The 26,920-nt window shown below is 34.3% G+C and overlaps 1 long non-coding RNA gene and 1 other non-coding gene across 2 annotated transcripts in view; one reads left to right on the top strand and one right to left on the bottom strand.

Moving 5' to 3' along the window:
• LOC140848414 (uncharacterized) overlaps positions 1-26,920 on the top strand; it is a 350,146-nt gene that overhangs the window by 306,255 nt on the left and 16,971 nt on the right. The window lies entirely within an intron of this gene.
• LOC118971285 (U1 spliceosomal RNA) lies at positions 3,342-3,504 on the bottom strand. The gene has a single exon (XR_005059661.1). It is a non-coding gene; the product is annotated as a U1 spliceosomal RNA (small nuclear RNA).

Here is a 26,920-nt window from a genome sequence, read left to right as displayed (position 1 = left end):
TACTACTGCATCGTATCAGAGTATCTAATATCAACATGATTTATTACTGGTGATGCTAACCATGACCATTTGGTTAAAGTGCTATCTGCCAGATTCCTCTATTATAAAATTGTAATTTTTACTTTTCCATATTCTACTTTTTGTGAGTCACTAAATCTAGCCTGCACTGGAGGGGAGGAGTATCAAAGAACCTGAAAGTACCTGTTAAAACCACATTGTAGCATAAATAATCTGGGAAGATATACCTACAGGCCTTGCCACTATCCTGTTTCTCTTTAACATTTTGACCACTAAAAATGTTGGCATTCACTAGTGGATGTTGTTTATAGCAGTTGTTATTGTGGTGGCCTGGTGGTGATGTTTTTAAACATTTTTTTCTCATTTTTTCTATATTATCTTCAACTTTTCAATAAGAAAGTTTTACTCCCTCAACCTAATTCATTTAATCAAATATATGTTATATCAGTCTGATAAAGAAAAATGGATTTGGAGCAATCACTTTACTCAATTTTAAGGCTAACTGTAAAGCTATAGTGATCAAGACAGTGTGACATCGTTACAGAGACAGACACTTGGATGAAAGGAACAGAAAAAAAAATGAGCCTTAGTCCAAAGCTTACACCTTATACAAAAATTCACTCAAAATGGATGATGCATTTAAAAATAAAAAAAACTGTAAAACTTTTTAAGAGAAAAATCTATGTGGCCTAGTGGCAGACAAAGAAGTCTTAAGTATGTTGCTGAAAACACTGATCCATAAAAGAAAAAGAAAAGATAAATCAGACTTCATCAAAATTTAAAAACTTGTTCTGTGAAAGACAGTTTAAGAAAATGATGACAAGCTACAGACTCGGTAAAAATATTAACAAATTACATATCCAACAAATGAAATGTATTCAGAATATATGAAGAACTCTCAAAATACAAGAATTAGTAAACAAACAATACATTTAAAAATTGATTGAAGGACTTGAACAAACACTTGCAAAAAAAGATACAATGATGGCAAAAAGGTATATGAAAATATGTTGTATCTCCTTAGCCATTAGGGGAATGAAAATTAAAATCATGATGAGGTACCACTACACATCTGACTATAATGACTAAATTAAAAAATTGCTGGCTCTGTTAATGGCTGGCAAGCATGTGGAGATCATACATTGCTGGTGGGAATGCACAATGGTAGAGCCACTCTGAAAACGTTTTCGCAGTTTCTTATAAAGTTAAACATACATTTGCCAAATAAACCAGCAATTCCACTCCTGGGTATTTAGTCTAGAGAACTGAAAACCAGTGTTTACACAAATATCTGTGCAGAAATGTTTATAGCAGTCTATTCAAATTTGTAAAAACAAAACAAAAAACAACTGGAAAGAACCCAAATGTCCATCAATGGGTGAATGGATAAACAAACTGCAGATTGATACAATGGGATACTAATCAGCAACAGAAAAAACCAAACTGCTTATCTGTGTAACAACTCTGGTGAATATCAAAGGTATTTGGCTGAGTGAAAAAGCCAGTTTCAGAAGGTTGCATACTGTTTGATTTCATTTGTTTGACATTTTGAAAAGAAAAAAAAAAACAACCGTACAGTTTCAGAGAACAAATCAGTGGTTGCCAGATGTAGGATCAGGGGAGGAAGCAACTATAAAAGGATAGCGCACTATACTTGTGATAATGGAACTGTTCTGTATCTTGAGTGTGATGCTAGTTACACAAATCTGTACATATGCTAAAAGTTATTGAACTGTACATCAAGAGAAAAAAGTCAATACTATTATGTGGAAATTCTACATATAAAAATTTAAAAAATCAAAATCAATAAAGACTCATGGATAGTTATGTTCTTTGTTAAAACCCAATACTATTGTTACTTATTTTTCCTCAAATTGTTTCAGCTGACTCTTGGGACCTCTTTTGGAACTTTTGTGTAAATACAGTTTTTAATGTCATTGTTTTATGACAATTTCATCAATGGAATTCTAACCAGAACTGAAAGGTCAAGAAAAGGCAATTAATTGTATAATTGTCCATTGGAAAAATGATTATATTCTTTTGATTATTCAATTCTATTAGCGAAAGCATCTAGTTGGGCCAGATTAATTTCTAATAGATTATTTTCTGTGACAGATACTCTTGCCAATTTGTGAGCTCCTTCTTTGTAACAATTAATTCATATTTTCCATTTCAATATGATATATATTGAGTTGTACAATTTTCTATGTTAGCCTTGCAGGATTCTCTTTTAACTGATTTTTTTTTCTCAGCTAGTGCACTGAGTAGGTAGCTGCTTATTTGAGTTCAAAGAAATATATTACTGACAATTGCTTAACATTGTTTGATTAATTTATCAAAAGCAGGAAATATCTTTGTGTTTTCTACCAGGAATTGATACCAATATTTTTAAGCTTAACTAAGGACAACATAATTCATTTGGTTAGCATTAATTTTGGTAATTAAATCATTGTTACCTTTACTTAGTAAGTAGAATATTAAGTGATGCACCTCCTGAATAATAACTCCACAAAGTAATATGTGTAAGTAAAGCATTAGACATACTTGACAGAAAATTATTTGATATAATATTTCAAAAATATGCTTAAACTTCCATGTGCTCTTGGCATAGTATCCTCTTGGAAATAGTTTAAATAATTTTAGGTGTAATCAAAATGCATTTCAGACTGCAAATAGATTCCCATTGCCATTTAAAAAAAAATGTAGGTTAGTTCTTGTTTAATACCACAGGAGAAAAAAGGAAAAACATTTATGGAAATATGTGAAGAAAATGTGTGTGTATGTGTGTGTGTGTGGGGGGGTGCCCTTTATGGTGAACTTGTATGGCTTGGATGCCATATATATTTTGGACATTGAGAAGGATTATTATTTGTGGGAGAAAAAATGGTATGGTTGGTAAAGGCTATGGACAAAATAAATCATACAAATAGAGATATAGTTTAATTGATGCTGATGTCAACAATAGATTGACCCTAAGGCAGGCAGAAAATTTCTAGGGCAGAGGCTCCATTTCCATGCAATTATGAATGTGTTTTAATGTCTTCATGCTTTGATTATCCATTAGAAGCAATAGTGGTAAAGGCTGTAACAAGTCAAAATGATATGAGCATTGTGAGTCCCTACTTACCTTTTCTGTCTCCTGTATCACCACTGCAATCCAGAGGGATCGTTTGCTGCTGTGTGGAAGTTGTTTAGTTTTCCTAATGAGTTGATGTGAATATAGGTCTACAATACCAAATTTTATTCTTTTCAACCCAATCTTTCCAACTTTGAAATAAACTCCAAGAAATGTTTGTACTTGCCTTAAGAAAATGCTTTTTTTCTTAAGGAAAGTGCAAACACAGTCCCCCCACTACCAAATTATGCAATCAAGTTTGTTGCACGTGAGGGAATTGCAGGTGTCAGCCCATCTGGAATGCAGTGGAGGAGACCTTCCCTAAGAAAATCACCTATGTGATCATGATATCTCCCCTGCCAGGTAATTCAGGGAAATGCTTTTCATCTCACATAAGTCTTATTAGAGATTTCAAAGTTTGGGAGTAATTTTGTTTGAGGCAGTGATAAGGAAGACTGGAAGTAGCTAAGGGACCAAGACATGAATGTTTTTTCCTAGAGATCTCAGGACTGACCCAGAGTAAAGATCTTCCAGAGCAGCTGCAGCCGGCACTGTGCTCAGGTGATCCTTATGATATGGATTTATGCCCCTGAAGTATCATTGCAAATGCCCCATTTTCATTTCATAGAGGATATGACTCAATTTATAACTTTTCACCTGTGTGTCACAGTTCCACATGGGTTTGCCAGTAATGGAGGCTCCTAGAACTTTCTTAAAGTCACAAAGTTTGAGATCCCCGTTCTGACTGACATTGATAAGAAATAGAAGTCAGACTCACAGGAATAAAATCTTTGCATAATGAGTTCATAGAAAATATCTGTTATATATTTTCAAAACAGGAATGAGGCAACAAAATCAATCTATTTTCTTCCAAACATCAAAAAGCACATACAACAAGCCTCTCTATTTGTAGTAATACACAGTAGGTACAAGCACCACAGGAGGCACTCAAGACAAATACATAAATGAGTTTAGGAATTAACTGGGCAAGCACTTTCTGGTCTTTTTGATTCCCAGGGGCTGGAGCACAGTAATAGATTTTCCACACTCAGTGAGTCAAACATGAGATACAAGGATGAATAAAATGTCCTTGACCTCAAGTAGACGGGCAAAACATTACAATAGGAAAAGAATTCAATGGTAAATATAAATACAAACATTCAACGTGTTAGAAAAGAGAGAAAAGGAGCTAATTTTGTTGAGATTTAACATACATTTTTTCTTAAATGTCTTAAACTAAACCTGTGAGGGAAGTGACAGTATCCCACTTAGCAAAAGAGAAAGCAAAATCCTTCAGTAAATCATTCAATCTAAAACTGCTAGTAAGTAGCAGGTTTAAGATTTGAATTTCTTTTTTTTCCTTCTTACAGCTATTAACCCTATATATATTTCCATTATATTTACCAGAAACAAAGATATAACTGAGAGTGGGTGAAGGAGCAAATACTTTCTGCAAAGTTGCAGGTAAAAGGAAGAAAGATTTTGTATTAAAAAAAATGTTGCAATGTTTAAATAGGAGTTTAAGACACTGGCAAGATGAGAAGTACTTTATTTGCAAGGGTTCAGAGGCACACTCACATATTTGAGAGCAATGCAGGATATTTCTCTATGTTTTGAAATATGTAGAGAATGAATCCATAATTGAATTCTTATGCAGATAAGAACCAAGTAATTTATTATATAAAGAGTGAGGTACTTCAAGGAGTTTCATGAGTAGAAAAATAATTACAATAAAATTAAATCATAAAAACAGTACCAGATACCAAAAGCATTGTTTTTCTTTTTTTTCAAGTTCTTTTTTTTAAATTGAAGTATCACTAATATACAATCTTATATTCATTTCAAAAATACAACACAGGGGGGTGGAGCCAAGATGGCGGCATGAGTAGAGCAGTGGAAATCTCCTCCCAAAACCATATATATTTTTGAAAATACAACAAATACAACTATTCCTAAAAGAGAGACCAGAAGACATGGAGCAACAGCCAGACTACATCTACACCTGTGAGAACCCAGCGCCTCACAAAGGAGGTAAGATACAAGCCGCAGCCCGGTGGGACCTGAGCACCCCTCACCCCAGCTCCTGGTGGGAGGGGAGGAGTCAGAGCAGGGAGGGAGAGGGAGCCCAGGACTGCTAAATAGCCAGCCCCAGCCATCCACACCGGAGTGCAGACACACAGTGTGTGGGGTGCTGGATACTAAGGAAACAGGACAGTATGACCTGTGAGTGGGTCCCCGCAGCTGGTGCCCCCGGTACAAAGAAAAATGAGTGCTTTTTGAAAGTCTTAAAGGGACAGGGACCTGACAGCTGGACAGAAGTGTCCTGGGACACTTAGCCCAGCAGTTGGAATCCCAGGGAACTCTAGGCGCACTAACCCCCTGGGCAGCAGCACTTCTTGGAGGCCCTTCACGGTGATAAAAAGCCTCCTGCTTGTTTCCCCTCTGACATGGCTCCAACATATTGGAGTAGCAGCCTGAGGCAGGCCATGTCCACAACAACCACGGAGCTCCACAATGGCCAGGCAAGAAGCAGACACCCCATCTGTGCGCAGCTGCCCAGCACAAGCTGCTAGGGGTCACTGTTCTCCCAGGAGAGGAAGGCCACAAACCAACAAGAAGGGAAGTTCTTCCAGCTGTCACTCGTGCCAGCTCTGTAAACTATCTCTATCACCATGAAAAGGCAAAATTTCAGGCAGATAAAGATAACAGAGACAACACCTGAGAAGGAGACAGACCTAACCAATCTTCCTGAAAAAGAATTCAAAATAAAAATCATAAACATGCTGATGGAGATGCAGAGAAATATACAAGAGCTAAGGGATGAAGTCTGGAGGGAGAATACAGACACCCAGAAGGAGATTACAGAAGTGAAACAAACTCTGGAAGGATTTATAAGCAGAATGGATAAGATGCAAGAGGCCATTGATGGAATAGAAACCAGAGAACAGGAATGCATAGAAGCTGACACAGAGAGAGATAAAAGGATCTCCAGGAATGAAACAATATTAAGAGAACTGTGTGACCAATCCAAAAGGAACAATATCCACATTATAGGGGTATCAGAGGAAGAAGAGAGAAAAAGGGATAGAAAGTGTCTTTGAAGAAATAATTGCTGAAAACTTCCCCAAACTGGGGGAGGAAATAATTGAACAGACCATGGAAATACACGGAACTCCCAACAGAAAGAACCCAAGGAGGACAACACCAAGACACGTAATAATTAAAATGGCAAAGATCAAGGACAAGGAAAGAGTTTTAAAGGCAACTAGAGAGAAAAAGGTCACCTATAAAGGAAAACCCATCAGGCTATCATCAGACTTCTCAACAGAAACCTTACAGGCCAGAAGAGAATGGCATGATATATTTAATGCAATGAAACAGAAGGGCCTTGAACCAAGAATACTGTATCCAGCACGATTATCATTTAAATATGAAGGAGAGATTAAACAATTCCCAGACAAGCAAAAGTTGAGGGAATTTGCCTCCCACAAACCACCTCTACTGGGTATTGTAGAGGGGGACTGCTCTAGATGGGAGCACTCCTAAGACTAAATAGATGTCATCAGAGAAAATAAAATCACAGCAAAGAAAGCAGACCAACCAAATACTAACTAAAGGCAAAAATTAAAATCAACTACCCACAAAAGTAGTTAAAGGAAACACGAAAGAGCACAGAATAAAACAACCAACACACAAAGAATGGAGGAGGAATAAGAAGGGAGAGAAATAAAGGATCACCAGACAGTGTTTATAATAGCTCAATAAGCAAGTTAGGTTAGACAGTAAGATACTAAAGAAGATAACCTTGAAACTTTGGTAACCACAAATCTAATGCCTGCAATGGCAATAAGTACATCTTTCAATAATCACCCGAAATGTAAATGGACTGAATGGACCAATCAAAAGACACAGATTAATAGAATGGAAAAAAAGCAAGATCCATCTATATCATCTATATGCTGCTTACAAGAGACTCACCTCAAACCCAAAGACATGCATAGACTAAAAGTCAAGGGATGGAAAAAGATATTTCATGCAATCAACAAGGAGAAAAAACCAGGTCTTGCAGTACTAGTATCAGACAAAATAGACTTTAAAACAAACAAAGAAATGAGATAAAGAAGGACACTACATAATGATAAAGGGCTCAGTCCAACAAGAGGATATAACCATTATAAATACATATGTACCCAACACAGGAACACCAGCATATGTGAAAAAAAATACTAACAGAACTAAAGGAGGAAATAGAATGCAATGCATTCATTTTGGGAGACTTCAACATGCCACTCACTCTAAAGGATAGATCTACTAGACTGAAAATAAGTAAAGGTACAGAGGCACTGAATAACACACTAGAACAGATGGACCTCATAGACATCTATAGAACTCTACATCCAAAAGCAACAGGATACACATTCTTCTCAAGTGCACATGGCACATTCTCCAGAAGAGACCACGTACTAGGTCACAAAAAGAGCCTCAGTAAATTCCAAAAGATTGAAATCCTACCAACCAACTTTTCATACCACAAAGGTATAAAACTAGAAATAAATTGCACAAAGAAAACAAAAAGGCTCACAAACACATGGAGACTTAACAACATGCTCCTAAATAATAAATGGATCAATGAACAAATTAAAATAGAGATCAAGGAATATATGGAAATAAATGACAACAACAACACAAAGCCCCAGCTTCTGTGGGACGCAGAGAAAACAGTCTAAAGAGGAAAGTATATAGCAATCCAGGCACACTTAAAGAAGGAAGAACAAACCCAAATAAATAGTCTAAAGTCACAATTATTGAAATTGGAAAAAGAAGAATAAATGAGGCCTAAAGTCAACATAAGGAGGGATATAATAAAGATCAGAGAAGAAATAAATAAAATTGAGAAGAATAAAACAATAGCAAAAATCAATGAAACCAAGAACTGGTTCTTTCAGAAAATAAACAAAATAGATAAGCCTCTAGCCAAACTCTTTAAGAGAAAAAGAGAATCAACACACATCAACAAGATCAGATACGAGAAAGGAAACATCACGACGGACCCGACAGAAATACAAAGAATTATTAGAGACTACTATGATAACCTATATGCTAAGAAGCTAGAAAACCTAGGAGAAATGGACAACTTCCTAGAAAAATACAATCTTCCAAGACTGACCAAGGAAGAAACACAAAATTTAAACAAACCAATTACAAGCAAAGAAATTGAAGCGGTAATCAAAAAACTACCCAAGAACAAAACCCCGGGCCAGATGGATTTATCTCGGAATTTTATCAGACATACAGAGAAGACATAATGCTCATTCTCCTTAAAGTTTTCCAAAAAATAGAAGAGGAGGAAATACTCCCAAACTCTTTCTATGAAGCCAACATCACCCTAATACCAAAACCAGGCAAAGACCCCACAAAAAAAGAAAATTACAGACCAATATCCCTGATGAATGTAGATGCAAAAATACTCAACAAAATATTAGCAAACCGAATTCAAAAATATATCAAAAGGATCATACACCATGACCAAGTGGGATTCATCCCAGGGATGCAAGGATGGTACAACATTCGAAAATCCATCCACATCATCCACCATATCAACAAAAAGAAAGACAAATACCACATGATCATCTCCATAGATGCTGAAAAAGCATTCAACAAAATTCAACATCCATTAAGATAAAAACTCTCAGCAAAATGGGTATAGAGGGCAAGTACCTCAACATAATAAAGACCATATATGATAAACCCACAGCCAACATCATACTGTACAGCAAGAAGCTGAAAGCTTTTCCTCTAAGATCAGGAACAAGGCAGGGATGCCCACTCTCCCCACTGTTATTTAACATAGTACTGGAGGTCCTAGCCACGGCAATCAGACAAAACAAAGAAATACAAGGAATCCATATTGGTAAAGAAGAAGTCAAACTGTCACTATTTGCAGATGACATGATATTGTACATAAAAACCCTAAAGACTCTACTCCAAAACTACTAGAACTGATTTCGGAATTCGGCAACGTTGCAGGATACAAAATTAATACACAGATATCTGTGGCTTTCCTATACACTAACAATGAACCAATAGAAAGAGAAATCAGGAAAACAATTCCATTCACAATTGCATCAAAAAGAATAAAATACTTAGGAATAAATCTAACCAAGGAAGTGAAAGACCTATACTCTGAAAACTACCAGGCACTCTTAAGAGAAATTAAAGAGGACACTAACAAATGGAAACTCATCCTGTGCTCTTGGCTAGGAAGAATTAATGTCATGATAATGGCCATCCTGCTCAAAGCCATATACAGATTTGATGCAATCCCTATAAAATTACCAACAGCATTCTTCAATGAACTGGAACAAATAGTTCAAAAATTCTTATGGAAACACCTAAGACCCTGAATAGCCAAAGCAATCCTGAGAAGGAAGAATAAAGTAGCGAGGATCTCGCTCTCCAACTTTAAGCTCTACTACAAAGCCACAGTAATCAACACAATTTGGTACTGGCACAAGAACAGAGCCACAGACTAGTGGAATAGAATAGAGACTCCAAACATTAACCCAAATGTATAAGGTCAATTAATATACGATAAAGGAGCCATGGACATACAATGGAGAAATGACAGTCTCTTCAGCAGATGGTGCTGCAAAACTGGACAGCTACATGTGAGAGAATGAAACTGGATCACTGTCTAGCCCTATACCCAAAAGTAAATTCAAAATGGATCGAAGACCTGAATGTAAGTCATGAAACCATTAAAGTCTTAGAAAAAAACATAGGCAAAAATCTCTTGGACATAAACATTAGCGACTTCTTCATGAACATATCTTCCTGGGCAAGGAAAACAAAAGCAAAAATGAGCAAGTGGAACTATATCAAGCTGAAAAGCTTCTGTACAGCAAAGGACACCATCAAAAGAACAAAAAGTTACCTACAGTATGGGAGAGTATATTCATAAATGAGAGATCTGATAAAGGCTTGACATCCAAAATATATAAAGAGCTCACCCACCTCAACAAACAAAAAGCAAATAATCCAATTAAAAAATGGGCAGAGCTGCTGAACAGACAGTTCTCCAGTGAAGAAATTCAGATGGCCAACAGACACATGAAAAGATGCTCCTCATCACTAGTTATCAGAGAAATGCAAATTAAAACCACAATGTGATATCACCTCACACCAGTAAGGATGGCTACCATCCAAAAGATAAACAACAACAAATGTTGGTGAGGTTGTGGAGGAAGGGGAACCCTCCTACACTGCTGGTGGGAGTGTAAATTATTTCAATCATTGTGGAAAGCAGTATGGAGGTTCCTCAAAAAGCTCTAAATAGACCTGCCATTTGACCCAGGAATTCCACTTCTAGGAATTTACCCTAAGAATGCAGCAGCCCAGTTTGAAAAAGACAGGTGCACACGTATGTTCATCACAGCACTATTTACAAAATCTGAGAAATAGAAGCAACCTAAGTGTCCATCAGTAGATGAATGGATAAAGAAGAAGTGGTACATATACACAATGGAATATTATTCAGCCATAAGAAGAAAACAAATCCTACCATTTGCAGCAACATGGTTGGAGCTAGAGGGTATTATGCTCAGTGAAATAAGACAGGCGGAAAAAAACAAGTATCAAGTGATTTCACTCATATATGGAGTATAAGAACAAAGAAAAACTGAAGGAACAAAACAGCAGCAGAATCACAGAACTCAAGAATGGACTAACAGTTACCAAAGGGAAAGGGACTAGAAAGGATGGGTGGGAAGGGTGGGATAAGGGCAGGTAAAAAAAAAAGGGGGCATTATGATTGGCATGTATAATGTATGGGGGGGGGCATGGGGAGGCCTCTGCAACACAGTGAGGACAAGTAGTGTTTCTGCAGCATCTTACTATGCTGATGGCCAGTGACTGTAATGGTGTGTGTGTGGGGTACTTGGTGATGGGGGGGCCTAGTGAGCATGGTGTTCTTCATGTAATTTTAGATTAATGATAACAATAACAAAAAAATACAACACAGTGGTTCAGTAGTTACCCATATTATGAAATCCTCACCCCCACTAGTGCAGTTACTATCTGTCTACAAAAGAAGATGTTACAGAATCACTGGCTCTATTTTCCATGCTCTACTACTATTCCTGTGACCAGCTTACACTATGATTGAAAATTTTGGTGCCCCTTTAGCCCCCATGCCTTCCTCACCCACCCACCCCAACCTCTCCCTATGGTAACCATCAGTCACTTCTCAGTGTCTCTGCGTCTGCTGCTATTTCATTTTGTTTTGTTTCTATATTCTGCAAATAAGTGAAATCATATGATATTTGTCTTTCTCTGCCTGGTTTATTTCATTTAGTATAATGTCCAGGTCCATCCATGTTATTGTAAATGGCAGGATTTCTTTTTAAGGGTGAATAATATTCCAAAAGCATTCTTTTGTTTGTTCACAACAACAAGGGAAAGAGCACTCTGCCTTCGAAGGGTTCACTGTCTGTTGTTCATTGTCAGCAGTTGTAGAGATGGTTACTTGAAAATATTCCTAATGGCCATATTTATGCTTAATTATAATATGACACAAAGCATAATGTGACTATTCATTGGACTTGCCCAAGAAAAATTCTTATGCATGATGTTTGCCTTTGGGGACCATCTCATTTCTTGCCTTTGATCCATACATTTTTGTCTGTTTTCCTTTGAAATAACTTCTTGAAGTATCTAGTTTCTCACCTTCACTTACCTCACTCATCTTACTCATCTTACTGATATAGTTGACAATTATATTAAGCACTAATAATTTGAATTCAGTTGCTGTACTTAGAGAATACTACACCATGAACAAGAGATTATGCCTCCTTAGTAGTCTAGGGATCAATATCAATATCAGAAAAAAATTGAACATAGTACCACATCAAGAAGTTAAATAAGAAAATAACATATAATAATGTAATGATATCCAAAAAGTAATTGCTAGAATTCAAAACCAAATAAATGCATTTTATAATATGAAATGAGTTCTTCCTTGCTAAATAGGAAAACATTATTCCAATCAATAGCAGCACTTATACACAAATCTGTGTATATGTATATGTCTGAGTGTACATGTATGTGTATTTTAGGTACATAGCTGTTTTCAGAATCCTAAAAGGAATGGATTAATTTTTAAATTATTAATAAAGCATTTAGATGTCTTGAGAATGCAAATATTAAAAATAAGTGAGAAATGAATATTGGCCAAGAATGTGTTTTGTGTATGTGTGTGTTCACATACATATTTATGAAATCATATGCTTAGAACATCCATGTAAGTCCATCACAAACTAATAGATATCTAGTTATAGCATAAATATATAAATATGCTTGTATTTTTTTATTTCAGTAACTAACAACAGTTAGGAAATATAATTTAAAAAAGATTTATCATGAGAATTTGGGGATCAACAGATGTGAGGCTCAGAACCTCACCCCCCCTGCTTTGAGAGAAATCTTCTGCATCCGTGGATGTCTTGCTGCCCTTGTCTAGCCTGGATTAATACTTAGTCCATAGGCACACACCTGATCATCTGATCATCTACATTTGCCTTCTTACAGCACTAAACTATGTTTTCTACCTTTATCTTGCATCTACCTACCACTTCAGCATTTTATTAAAAATAAAAATAATAATAATAATAGGAGAAATGTGGGATCAACATATAAATCAAGTACAAAAATCAAACGAATATTCATATTTGACCTGATTGTTTATAGGTCATAATGCATGATCAAAACCGAAAGTTTCTGTGATGAATGCCCTTGTACTGTTCACCATGTAAGAATTTATTCACTATGTAAGAATTCGTTCACCATGTAAGAACTTGTTTGTTATGCTTCAGAAGATTGGAGACTGACGAGAATTAGGCTTGAGATGGATTAATGATTGTACATTGAGCGTTGACCCCCCTATACTGAATTTTATTGTTGTTAACAACCATTTGATCAATAAATATGAGAGATGCCCTCTCAAAAAAAAAAAAAGATTTATCAGAGTAACAAATATAAAAATATTTATAGATAAAAGTGAATTTTAATGTGGATAAACTATGTATGGAAACTGTATAATTCTATCCTTAGAATATGTAAATGAAAATTTGAGTAATTAGAGATATTTGTAAACAAGATTCAAGATTCCAAATCAATTAATGGGCAAGCAATATGATAGTTTATAAAAGGGGAAATAAACTTTATAAATAGGGTAGATATCAGCATGTCTAGTTACCAAAGAAATGTAAAATAAAGCATCTTAAGATATTGTTTTAGACAATAAAATTGAACAAATTAAAGCCAAAATATCCAACGCTGGTGATACTGCAGAGAGGTTGCTGTATTTGTTCACCACTGCTAATATAGTAATTCGGTATGGCTTTTCTGAAAAGCAGTATGGCAGAGAAATTAAACTGCTTTAGAACTGAATATTATGTTCATCTCATATGAATATTCATCTCAATGAAATAATCAAACACAACAAAATTTCCTGATGTATGTTCATTGTAGCTTTAATAGTGATAGGAAATCATGAACAAAATAAAAGTATCTAAAACTGAAATATTTTACTAGCATGTAGTATAATCCAATAGAGTAGGATGCATTCATATGTGTCTGAATGTAATATTCATTACTATAAGTATGAAAGGACATGTAGAAAAACTTAACTGTTTATGATGTAAGCTTGGTAAAAAACAGTATAAAATGCATTACATTACCATTGCAGTTATATAAACATATGAACCACAAATCATGGACAATAGTTATAGGTTGATCACATAAACTAACTAACCAATGTTTATTCATTGACTTGCTAATGTATTAATTTAGCAAGATGATACAATTCCTTGACTCATATCTCCTTATCTTTCTGTTTACCTAAACTACCTGCCAGAGAAATAGCTATCATTTATATCCTGATTATATAGAAAAGTAATGTATTGATTGAAATACTGAATGAATTGATTTTGAAAAATAAGATTTAAGTTGAAAATCATAGTAACAATTCTAAACACCACATTAGATGATGGGGATTTTAATATGGTGAGCTCTTCTCTGCACTCAAAGTTGTACGTGAATATCAATGTATTCAATCCACAACAGGGCCAATTTTCATTAAGATGGTAGTGAACTTAAAGTAAATGGAAACATGGCTTGCTGATTGCCAAATAATCCCATTGATTCACATATGTGTCCATTCTTAGTGTAAATATTTCTTGAGTCTGTAGTATGTGCTTGATATCATTCCATTCCTAAGCAGGACTGAAACTGCCTATGTCATTTGTGAGCTAATACTTTTAGAGAAGGGAGGCAATTGCCACAGACTCATTGGTGCACTACTTAGATGCCCTGGGAACATTTTTTTGGTTTGGTGTCCATATATCCCCATCTGCCATGGTAGAATTTTGCTGTAATGACCCACATCTATAACCTTTTTTGGAATTTTGCTCTGAGGATTCTGGAGCCATCTTGCTTGGAGATACTTAGGAATTCAGCCTCTGCCTCTCCACTGCCTTCAGGTAGCCTGTAGGTGTCACTGACTGATACTGTGTGTAAACGTCTAATAACCTTACTTCAAGGCAGAACATATTCTGTAGGACAATTTACGTTCCAAAGCTCCCCTATGGGATCAGACTGAAAGTAAATTTCACCGCCCTGGCTTAACTTCCCTCTCTTCCCTGTCCTGTTCCCTCACTCACACAGGTTTCTTCTGTAGATTACTCTCCTCATGAATCCCATCTCAGGCTCTGCTTATAGAGAATCAAATCTGATAATGATTATGATATCTAATGATAATGATTTGCCAGTGATTCCTCTATTTCACTTTTATAAGACAAAATAAATTTAGCAAACATGTCAGCATAATTATATATGAAATAAATCTACTTTAAAGTATTCAGTATAGTTTACCTATTAAAAAGCACATTTATTTTAAAATGCTCTTTATGTCTGTAAAGAAAAGGATCTAAAGGTATCAAAATACATACTGAGGATATCACAGGGATACTATGACCATGATAAAGGTCCTAAATAGAGTTAGATCCTCATATTCAGATATTACTTTAAACAATAGAATCTATAAATTTTGAGAAAATAAAGAATACATTCCCCAAATTCTAGGACAATACCTAAGTATCCAAATATGGTGTTTGTCAAGTCTATTGGGAAAGTTATATTTTAGTATTAATAGTTTTTCCAGTATAATGATATCATAATCTTTGATCTTCATTTTAGTGATTTTTAAATTCCATTAGCATACCAGAGGAAATAGTAGTCTATTATATGCAGAATTTGGAAAAGTATTTGTAAACATCTCTTTTTCTTTTGGATTTAACAAAAGATACATTTTATATAATTGTTATTAAAAGCATTTCAAAAGTTATAGGAAGCATCTTCCAAACATTTGAAAGAGAAACTACGGGAAAAAAATATTTGCACTAAATAGTGGTTTAAATGCCATTGTAAATAGAAGTTATGGTAGGCATTAAATATGCAATTATTTTAGTATAGCTTCTTTTCCCTTTCTTTTTTTAAATCAGTTCAGCTAAAACCTCTGTTATGCCTCAACAAATTGTAAAAGTGAAAGACTCTTGGGTCCATGGCTCTTTAAAGGGAATAGACTAACCCAATATTGTACTTAGCCCCACAAGTAAATTAATTACTTAGGGCTTATGTGGTTTTATGCAGGACACAATAATTCTGGAGATGGGAGTTGTTTATATGAAATCATACATTAAAGTCAGAATCTAGGCAAGAAAATAATGAATAATATGGAAAACAGAAATGCTAAGCACAGTTAATTAACAAATTACAATTTTCAGAATGTAAAGTTAGGTTAAATGCTGTAGACATTTAGCTGAGACAACTGTTCCCTTTATATTATTACATACCAACTTCTGATGAGTAGATCAAATGACACTTATTCATTGAGGACCTCCATGTCTAATAGTTTAATAATTGAACAAGGCAATGTAGAGTAAAGCAGGCTTATACTCAAGTTGAGAAAAATAGGGCATGATAAAATTAATAAATACAATGTTAAAATGAGTGCATATTGTTATAAATAATACACTAGGTTTTATTGTATTGAATGAGACATGCTATACATTCAAATTTTCATATGTGTATTTAATATTTTCCAAATAGCAAACATAAAGTACATACTTATATATCAACCACTCAGATTAAGAAACAAAATAGTACCTGTACCTTTGAAGTTCAGTGTGTTCTCCCTGATCATGTACCTCTCCCCTGCTGAGATCACTGCTATCTTGAAATTTCTGTTTATTAATAGTCTCCCTCTATATTCTATATGTATTATGTATATCCCTATATTCTATAATATGAATATGATACAAATTATCCATTCTTTGTTCTATGGATATTTGGACTGTTTATAATTTTTCACTATTTTGAACAGTGTTGCTGTGTATATTCAGTTCACATTTTTAGAATTTTAGAATAAATGTGCATGTATGACAATGGTCTTTAATTTTTAATAAGGATTTGATTTTGTATTAAGGAGATATTGTCCTCAGAGTGAATTTAAGAGTCTTTCTGCTTTTTCTCTTCTGTGAAAGAATTTGTATAGGACTGAAATTATCTGCTTTTTGAATGTTTGGTAGAACCTTCCTATAAAACTATGTGTAAATTTCTTTGTAGGAAATTTTCAATTGCTATTATTTTTCTTTTTGGTTATGTAACTCTTCAGATTCTACTTCAGACAAAATTAGGTAACATAATTTAGAAATTTGTCTTTTTTATATGTTTTCAAATATATTGCCATAACTTAGTCAATTATTATCTAAAAATATCTTCTGTATCTGTTTATATGCTTTAATTATTAAATTATTATTAAGTTATTTAATATTCCTAATTCTTAATTATTCTTGCTAGTGGATGCTCAGTGGTATTTGTGAAATCTTTTCATAGGACCAACTTTTGACTTTGTTAATTTGATCTTCTCTATTGTGAAGAAAAAAAAATTTGTATTATTTGTGATATTTATTAGTTTCTTATTTCTGTTTTCCTTGGGTTTATTATGTCTTTTCTTTTTTAACAAATTCCTCATGTTATATGCTTAGTTTATTAACTCCAGCCATATACAGAGGTTGTATTAAAGCCTTCCATTCTTATTATGAACTTGTCAACTTACTCTCCTAGTCCTTTGTGCTTTACATATTGTAAACTATGTTTTTAGGTGCACAACAATTTGAAGTTATTATATCTTGTTGGCAAATTAAGACATATATTAATATATTCAGTTTCTCTTATCTCTATAAATTATTTTGCCCTAAAGTTTATGTTGTCTGAAATTAAATAGTTATATCAGTTTTTCTTGGTATGTTATTTCCCCTGTCCTTTTATTTTCTGTCTTTCAGTGCCATGGTTAAAAGTGTTTCTTATAAAAAGCACACAATGGTATTTTACTTATATCCAATCTGGCTTTTAAATTATAGATCGGAATGCTTTATGCCAGTCATTCTCCCTTTTATGTATAATATTATCCAGGATTTGAGCACAGTTTTGATTTTTTTTTTCATTTTAACTTAGAATTCTTGTTATGTATGTTATCAACATTATTTTAGACTTAGTATATGTTCACCATTTTTTCTAGGTTTTCTTTCTTCCCAAAGTCCATCTTTAATATTTCCTTTAGTGAGGGTCTAGTTCTAGTAAGCTCTCTCAATTTTTTATTTAAAAATGTTCCTGTTACACTATTGAAAGATAATTTCTCAGAGCATATAATTCTATTCTCATTTATTTTATTTTATCACTTAAATACAGTGTTCCACTGACTATAGCTTTCACTGTTGCTGTTAGTTGAGATTTCAATTCACTTCTGATGGGTAGACATTTTTATTGCTTTAAAAATATTCTCTTTCTCTTTTGCATTGTGCATAGACTATGGCGAGTCTAGATATAGGCTTATTTTTATTTACCCTGCTTGATAATTATTGTCCTTAGCATATCTGGGATGTCTTTTGGAAAAATTCTTATTGCCTTTCCAACCTTCTGTATACTCTCTTTTTCTAGAATTCCTCTCTTCCTAGAATTCTTTGATGAATTTTGAATCTTCTCTTTCTTTTTTCCATTTCTCATAACCTTGCTTGTAACTAAATTTTCTCTGGGCTTTAGTCTTGGTAATTACTTCAGATCTATCTTACAAATTTTGACTAATGTTACTTAATAATTGTGACTAGTTGACTAATTTTCCATTGACCTGAATTTTATGGGCTTTTAACTCCTATCCATCCATCCATCCATCCATCCATCCATCCATCCATCCATCCATCCATCCATCCATCCATCCATCCATCTATCATCTATGTAATGAGACATTGTAAAGAAGGGAAAAAAAGAGTGTTTTGACTTCTCACTTCTCTTGGGGTCAACAAAACTGAAGTTCTAGTCCTGAGGTAACATAGTAATATATCTGCCTATCCACAGCGGATTCTCTTTCTCAGCTGTTTTCTGCTAAAGCATTAGTTTTTAATCTTTTACACTATTTTGTTACCAGCCTGAATGTTATTCTCCACCCAATCTCCCCCACTTCTATGGTTTTACTGAAAACAAAGATTATACTCCTAATAACCTTTCACATAAACAAGAGAAGATACATTACCCAAAGTACAGATAATTTAACTAGGAACACTATGCAGGTCAGCCCAAGATTACATCCCATCTGAGTTCCTTGCTAGTACCTTTTTAAAAATATTTCTCTGGTATAGCCATCTTCAGACAGGCTTTTAGATTCAAGAGATCAGTCAAGGAAGGTAATTGGACGATGATTACCTACAGTCTGACCCTGGGAACATCCCAAATACCTTTTCGGGTCTTTTTGAAAGTTATTTTTTTCAGAAGTGAAATGCTTCCAATGGAGATGGTCCTTACATGACTCTTATAATTATTAGCACAAAAAGAATAAGTGGTGGATTTCAGGCACTAGGGTATGTCTAAAGCTGAGTGCTACCATTCTTGCAAACATACCTGTCTGTCCATTGGAGAAGATTAGAGAACCATCTAGGAATTGAGATCATAGATACATCTAAATAAATGGAGAATTTAGGATAATTTTTTTTTTTAAATTTTTGTACCGTTTTGCTACTATTCTTATTTAAAATGAGAACCAGGGCAATTTTCTTGGTTCTATCATCTTTCCAATGCTGTGCCAATTGCGCTAGTTAGAATGACAATTGGTTATGTATATGCTTTGCAGTCTATTACATGGAAAAACATGACTGCCACACTGTAGAAATATCTCTTGACAAAACCTCAGACGTTCATTGCCCCAAATCCCATCCTGCCTTCTGAGGTTTCCTGGATGATCCTTTGGCGTTTCCAACTGCCCTCCATTCTGCTAGTAGACTTGTTTCTCCAAAATGACCATTTGGCACCTGACTCTTCAGATTATATTATTTAATGATTCCTCTAATTATTGGCATTAAGTTTAAACCTCTTTGCTTTAGATACATGATAGGCTTCATCATGATAAGCTTTTTGGTGGACCATACTTTGTCATTTTCTTACCCCCTTCCTCCAAGCAGTTCTTACAAGAGACAAACATCTCTATACCCTTAGACTTTTCCAAGGTCCTCGTGTGTAATGCTCCTATCACCACCGTTCCTCACACTTACCCCAAGAGTCCCTCCATTTTTTTTTTTCTCTATAACTTGTGATTGTACTGTGGGGTATAGTTTGCGGATCTTCATTTGGAGCTGGATGGTAGTTCTCTGCAGACTCGCAGCATAGCATGCAGAGTACTCTACTGTAATTATCCACGTATTTGACTGATTCTCTTTATTGTTTTCTGATTACTAGATTAGGGGCTCATTTTTGAGAACAGGCTGTGCCCTGGTCGTTTAGGTTTCTTCAGGGCCCAGAATAGTGACAAACACTAAATAAGTGAGTAACAAGACACTCTGGATTAGTTATTGGGCTTTACATAAATGCCTTATTAAATTATGAAAAAGTTCTTTGAATGCACTGTCCTGGAGCTTCTATTGTCTTAAGAAGAAACAGCATTTCATGATTTACCTAATAGGGAGGACAAAATCATTAGCCAACCTAAGTGTCAACACAGGCACAGGCTTAATTTTCCTTCTCAATTTATTTTAAGTTGGGAAAGCTTATATAGTTAACTTGCTGGCCTATGTTAAAACCTTTTCTTGATAACAGTGGTGACATTAGGAATAATTTATACTCAGTATATATAAAATATTAGGATTTGGAAGCTGATTAGGATAGGAGAATATAGATGTTTATTATTTGCTCTGGCTTCTATCTCAATTATTAAAATCTTCTATTGCTTCCTCCCCTGGTATTAAAAAAAAATAAAAGCACCTGATATAAAATCAAAAACAAAAACCTTTTCTAATTAAATGTAGTGTGTACGTTTTTACCTCTGGTTAACATATTTATTGACTTATTTATATAATTTACATAAGTAGGTTTTCATTATCTGTCTTAGAGATATTCAGTTATGTCTTACCTGGAAATTTATAGAGAGTAATTCTCATAAATTCAGTTTATACAGTGCCTGGCTCAGCATCATAACAGATGTGTAATACATGTTTTTTTATAATGATGTTAAAATGTTCAGTTGCAAAGGTGGGCTGTGGTCACATAATCTTCCTATTCCCTGTTCAATGAATAATTCAAGTAGTAGCCTTCCCACTCCTCATAAAACTGAGGAGATATATCTATTCCCAAGTCTTGTTTTCTATTATTGAGATGTGAGGAAGTACTGCAAATGCAGAGCCTCTGAGGCCTTGTTACAGGGGCCAGCTTCAAGTTTCCTTTGTGAACTCGAAAGGATATGCCAAGAGAAACTTCAAAACAGAATCACTAATGGAAAAGCAGGCACAGTTTCAGGGACAATGTCATGTCCATAGTACATGGAAAATGTATGTGTATTTGACAAAATAATGTATGTGTTAGAGGGTATGTGCATGTGTAGAGGGGAGAGTTCCTTCACTTATTTGGTGTTTTAAGAACATAACCAAATATTGAAATCTATCGATATTATCTGAAAATATATACTCGTACACACAGAAATGTGGATGTTAGATTTTAAAATTATGTGTTTATGTATAATATAGTGCTAAAATTGTATAGTTGTAATTAACTGAGAATCTAAACAAATTTGTGTGCTTATGTGTGGGAGAAAAACAAAGATAGAAATGTAAACTGACATGCAAAGCTCCATGTGACTCTGAATGGTCTTGTAACAGTTATCCCTTGGACGACAGCAAAGTAAACCATTCATTTGGTTCTTGACTGAACATTAAACATAGTGTTTATTAGATGAAAAGAAGATGATCTGAGAAGTAGCTATATTTATATTCAGTGGAAAGTATTCTGCCTTGAATAAAAATTCCTATCTGTGCATTAATGAGCCTTCAAGTTTTATCCCAAATATGTAAAAATAAATATAAGAAAACTATTTTCTCTGTGTTTGTAAAAGATATTAAGTGTTTCATGAAAGGAAATAGCATTCAACTTTAATAACAAATTTCCCATAAGCATGGACAAACAACTTACTGGGTTTTTATCCTGTCTATATTCTGATGTAAAGAAACCAACCATTTTCTACACTCCTAAGTTTCCTATTTCAAGTGTTGCCTGGAAAGAAAGTCCTATGTGAGTATTCTTAAAAATATTGTTTCATTTGCAATTTTGAATAATGCTTTCATAAGCAGTCTGATAACAAAGACAGCCCAAACAAGAAAAACAATAGAAAAGTTTATGATGTATAAAATGAATTCTTCAAAAGAATTTTGTTTCAAAATATCAAGGGTTATAAGTCAAATATATGCAGCACATATTACTATTTATTACCTTGCATTGGCTGAAATTCATCTCTTCTGACAACCCTGGGTAAATCATGTTACATGTTTCATAAAATATGAGTGCTAGTTCTTTTCTGAAGATGCCACTTACAGTGTGAACTCACTGCCATTGGCTGTATCCCAGTTGCTTTAGCTCCCTTAAGACCACTACTTCTGCAGAGTCCTATGGCTTGAATCAGAGAAGAAAAGGTATTTTAGAAAGCACATGCAAAAGGTTGATAGCTCGTCCAGTTTTTAGTGCATGGACTGACAGCTAAATACAAATTGAGAAATGTTAGTTTCACTTCGAGCAAATTTACTGGGTGAAAACCTCATTTTTTCATTTCATTTGAATATGTTCACTGCTTCTCAGAATATGCAACTTTATAGTGAGCATATTTTTTATTCTTGAAGGCTCATTATTTTACAGTGAGGTTACTGAACCTAGACCACATAGAGCAGATTACCCAGCATAATATTAATCAAAATATACAGGGCAAATGGGATTCCAAACAGTGCCAAATAGGCATCTGCTTTTAACACAGAACCAAAAAGTGCATTTAGGTCCTTTATTAAAAGGTATTGTGGCAATTTATTTCTAAGCCGTCTCTCTAACACTATTAACTAGCATATAATTTAATGTACTCCCAAGCAACTTGACTTTTACTGTTTTCCTTCAAAACATTAATTTGTAAGAACAAGTTGATATAAAAGATGCCTTTGACCCTGAGAAAAGATTCAAATCATTAAGAACAAATTAAATGATCTCTTAGCCACACATAACAGTTACTCTGGGGCTTGGAAAATGACATTTCTTCTGTGGCTATGTATGATATGATATTTCATAGGGAAAAATAAAGGCTGTGCCATTCCTAATGGTATAATTTATTTCCTCTGAGTAAACCATATCAGTTTTGTAAGTTTTACTTAAAATTGAACAGAGTTGCCAGATGCCTAAATATGTTTAAACAAACAAATGAAAGGAGATCCTCCACATTTATATAAGGGAGAAATAAAACCTCTTTAGGAGGTTTTAGACAGATTAAGGGGTGTTGGATTTTGTGTTAGCTTTATAATATTTTTTAATAGAGAATAGTAAACCACTTTACTTCCATTGAAATGTTGCCAGACAGTTTTATAGTAAATAGGCAATGGAGATAATGGTAGGAAAAAATATATCTAGGCTAAGAAGTATAAACAAAACTAAAAATTTTGTGATGTTTAATTAAGTGAAATACTTGAATGATAATTGAAAAGTAAACCTTATATTTAAAAGTAATGCAAGGAAGCCATGCTTCTTTTAAAGAAGTGGAAATATTCAAGAATAATAGTATTAAGTGAAAAATGGCAACTTTTTCACAAAAAAAACAACAATAAAACCTTGATGTCACAACTCCATCCTTCTGCAGTACGATTGTACTATACTAGTGCAGGTAGCTACTACACACAATTTGTAGGATATCCTTCAAAACTTTTAATGTATTCACATAATTATAGCTTACCTATATCTGTATATTGAATGATGCATATGTGTGCCTGTGCATTACATATATATATATATATTTTTTTTCCCCACATGTAGTTTGAAAAAATTTTCACTTGAAATAAAACGGACTACAATACTTTGGTATATATATTTTCTACTTCTCTTATTTTTTCATACTGTTTTTGAAGTGGATGGTATATTTTAAACCATTTCCTAAGTGATAGACATTTGGATTATTTTAAATTTTTGCTTACAATCTAAAGTAATCCTGTGCCTGTGAGACAGCTTTCTAAATGATTGAGTGGTTTTCCTAGATATGGAGTTATCTTGAAGAAGTTTGTATTAGTTTGTGTGTTTCCCCCTGTCAGTTGATCAGTTCTTTATCTTCTGTACCTTCATCAAAACCTTGTATAATCAACCTTTATTTTTGTAATTTGATGGTAAAAATTTTCACGATTTAAATACACATTTCCATTATTACCGGTAAGGTTGAGCATTTTTACGTTTATTGTATACAGGCACACACAGTAGATTCTTGGTATTTCTGGCAGTTACTTCTGCCAGCAAATAAAAAATATGCTGCAAACATGCAATTAGCAAATACGGCTGTTGCTTCTAGCGGAAATCACACACACACACACAATCTCACACAGATTATAATCTAAATTTAAAATTTCAAAAAATCAACTCATGCTAGTAAATTCTATTTTCTTAATTTTACACAAGAGAAAACAAGGTTCAGAACTGTTAAGTCACTTGCCTGAGGCCGCCCCACTAACAGGTGCCAGAGTTGAGATTGTAACCCCTTGAACCAGCCCCAGAGTAGGAGCTTCTTGCGCTCTGCTACCGGCACTCTGTCTCCCTGCACTGGGCAGCGCCTGAGAGCTGAAACAGAAAGGCAGAGCATAGCCTTGGTTCACCTCAGCTGGAAACGTCACACGGGATGACTCAGATTTTTCACAACTCTGTGGATGTCCATGAATTACTGAGAAAAACTACTGAGTGTTGATTTTGAGGTTCCATCTAAATTTAAGGGAGCAGGAAAATTCTCAATTATGAAATTGTAAATAATGAGGATGTACTGTATACACACTCACACCCATACACACACACACACACACACACACACAATCTGCATATAACACATTCATACATATATCTAGATAGTCCCCAACATATGATGGTTCGATTTATGGTTTTTTGACGTCATGATGGTGCAAAAGCAATACACATTCAGTAGACACTGTACTTCAAACTTTGAATTTCGATCTCTTCCCAGGCTAGCGCTCTGCTGCATGGATACCCCCTAGTGTTGCTGGGTAGTGGCGAGAGTCACAGCTCCCGGTTGGCCGCTCAGGCACAAGGGTAACCCCAGAAACACTTAGAACCATTCTGTGCCTATACAACCACTCAGTTTTTCACTTTTAATACAGTGTTCAATAAATTACATGAGATATCAAACACTTGATTGTTAAATAGGCTTTGTGTTAGATTATTTTTCCCAAGTGTAGGCTAATGTAAGTGTTCTGAGCAGCATGTTTAAGGTAGGCTAAGTGATGATGTTTGGAAGGTTAGGTGTATTAAATGCATTTTCAAGTTAGGATATTTTCATCTTAAGAGGGGTTTATTGGGATATAACCCCATTGAAAGTCAAGAAAGATTTGTTTTTGAATTGCTTTTTAAAATATTCTATGGAGTTGTTTTTCTTACTATTTTGTGGAATGCATGTTTAGATTATGGTATATTACTTATTCTTTACTATTTTTCAAACATTTTCTTCCAGTTTGGCCTTCCTGTTGCAAGTCTGTGAATAGTATCTCTAAACACAGAGGAGATTTAAATTTCTCTGTCAGACAAGTCAATATTCCCATTATGTCTTTTGGTTTTGGTCTTATTTAGAAAGTACTTCTTCGCAACCTAAAATAAAAAAAATACATACTCTTTTTTTTTAACTTTTAGCACTTTAATCTACTGTGAATAGGTTTTTAGCATATATAATAATAATAATATTGGCTTTTTTAACTATATTTTTTCCCCAGGAGAAAACTCATTTGCCCTGAAGATATTGAATTATCTATTTCTCCTGATTTCAAACGCTCCCTTATCCCTACATATATAACCTTTGTTTTTGTACTTCTTTTTCTCTTCTATTTATATGTGTCTATTCCTAAATCAAAGACATCCTGTTTTAATGGTTGTATTTTTATAATAGATTACAGGAAAAAAAAAAACCTTCTCACTGCCCTCCTTTATCATACCTGCACTGATAATTCTTTAACATTTTCTAGAAGTATTTTAATAATAGCTTTTTAATTCCATAAATGGTTTTGTTATATTTGTATTGAAATTTATGTTATCTGTTGCCATATAGTAAGTTATTCCAAAATATGGCAGCTTAAAACAACTACATTATTACATTTATTAAATTAAAAAATTTATCTCAGAGTTTTGGTGGGTCAGGCATCCTGGCATGGCTTTGCTGGATGCCTATGCCTCAAAGTCTTTTATAAACCTGCAGATGTTTATAAGGGGTCAGCTGGGGTCAGCTGGGGCTACATCATCTCAAGGCTGGAGTGGGGAAGGATTTGCTTCCAGGCTGGTATCAGGATTCAGTTCTTCATGGACTATTGGCCTGAGGATATTATTTTCTCTCAGCTGTTGGCCGAAAGCTGCCCTCAGTTTTTTACTGCATCGCTTCTCTGTAAATCAGCTACATTATGGCTGCTGACTTCCCTCAGAACCAGCTACAAAGAGTGAAAGAGAAGGAACAAGGAAGAAACCAGTCTTTTTGTAATCCAATCTCAGAATTGACAGTTCATCATTTTTGCCATATTTTATTCACTTGAATAACTAGATCCAGCCCATGGTCAAGGAGAGGGCATTACAAAGGGCATAAATCCCAGGAGGAGGGCATCATCAGGGTATTAGTCTTTGCCTACCACGAATGCATGGAATAATGGGCCAGCTTTACAGTATTGAGTTATCCCATAGAGCAATATCGTAGGTTTCCTCAATTTAATAATTCTTTTTTTTACATGCATTTTAGTTATTTTGTTATTGTGAATAGGATTTAACAAATTTTCAGTTGGAGTTGGTATTTCTGTTATACAAGAGAGTGTGTATGTGAAATATTTATCTTACAAATTTTGATTTAAAAAATTTTACTTTTTGAGTTTTCTCTGTTAACATTTTTTGACTATAAATAATAATGATTTAAATTTATGTTTTAAAAATATTGACACTTCTTAATTTTCTCATTTTATTGCATTGGCTAAAATAGAACAATACCATTTTATATTTAAATATGAAAATTGGTTCATGATCTTTTGACCAATTAGTAACAGGATTACAGAAGATGAATGTTTTTAATTCTACAAAATTCAATTTAAATTTTCTCTAAACATTTAAAAATATTTCTTTGTGGAAAAATAAATGTTTAATATAAACAGTTCT

This window comes from Manis javanica, chromosome 1, assembly GCF_040802235.1.
Source record: "Manis javanica isolate MJ-LG chromosome 1, MJ_LKY, whole genome shotgun sequence".
In the NCBI taxonomy this organism is placed as follows: Eukaryota; Metazoa; Chordata; class Mammalia; order Pholidota; family Manidae; genus Manis; species Manis javanica.
The sequence above is the reverse complement of the archived record's forward strand: the minus strand, read 5'-3'. Positions and strand labels throughout refer to the sequence as shown.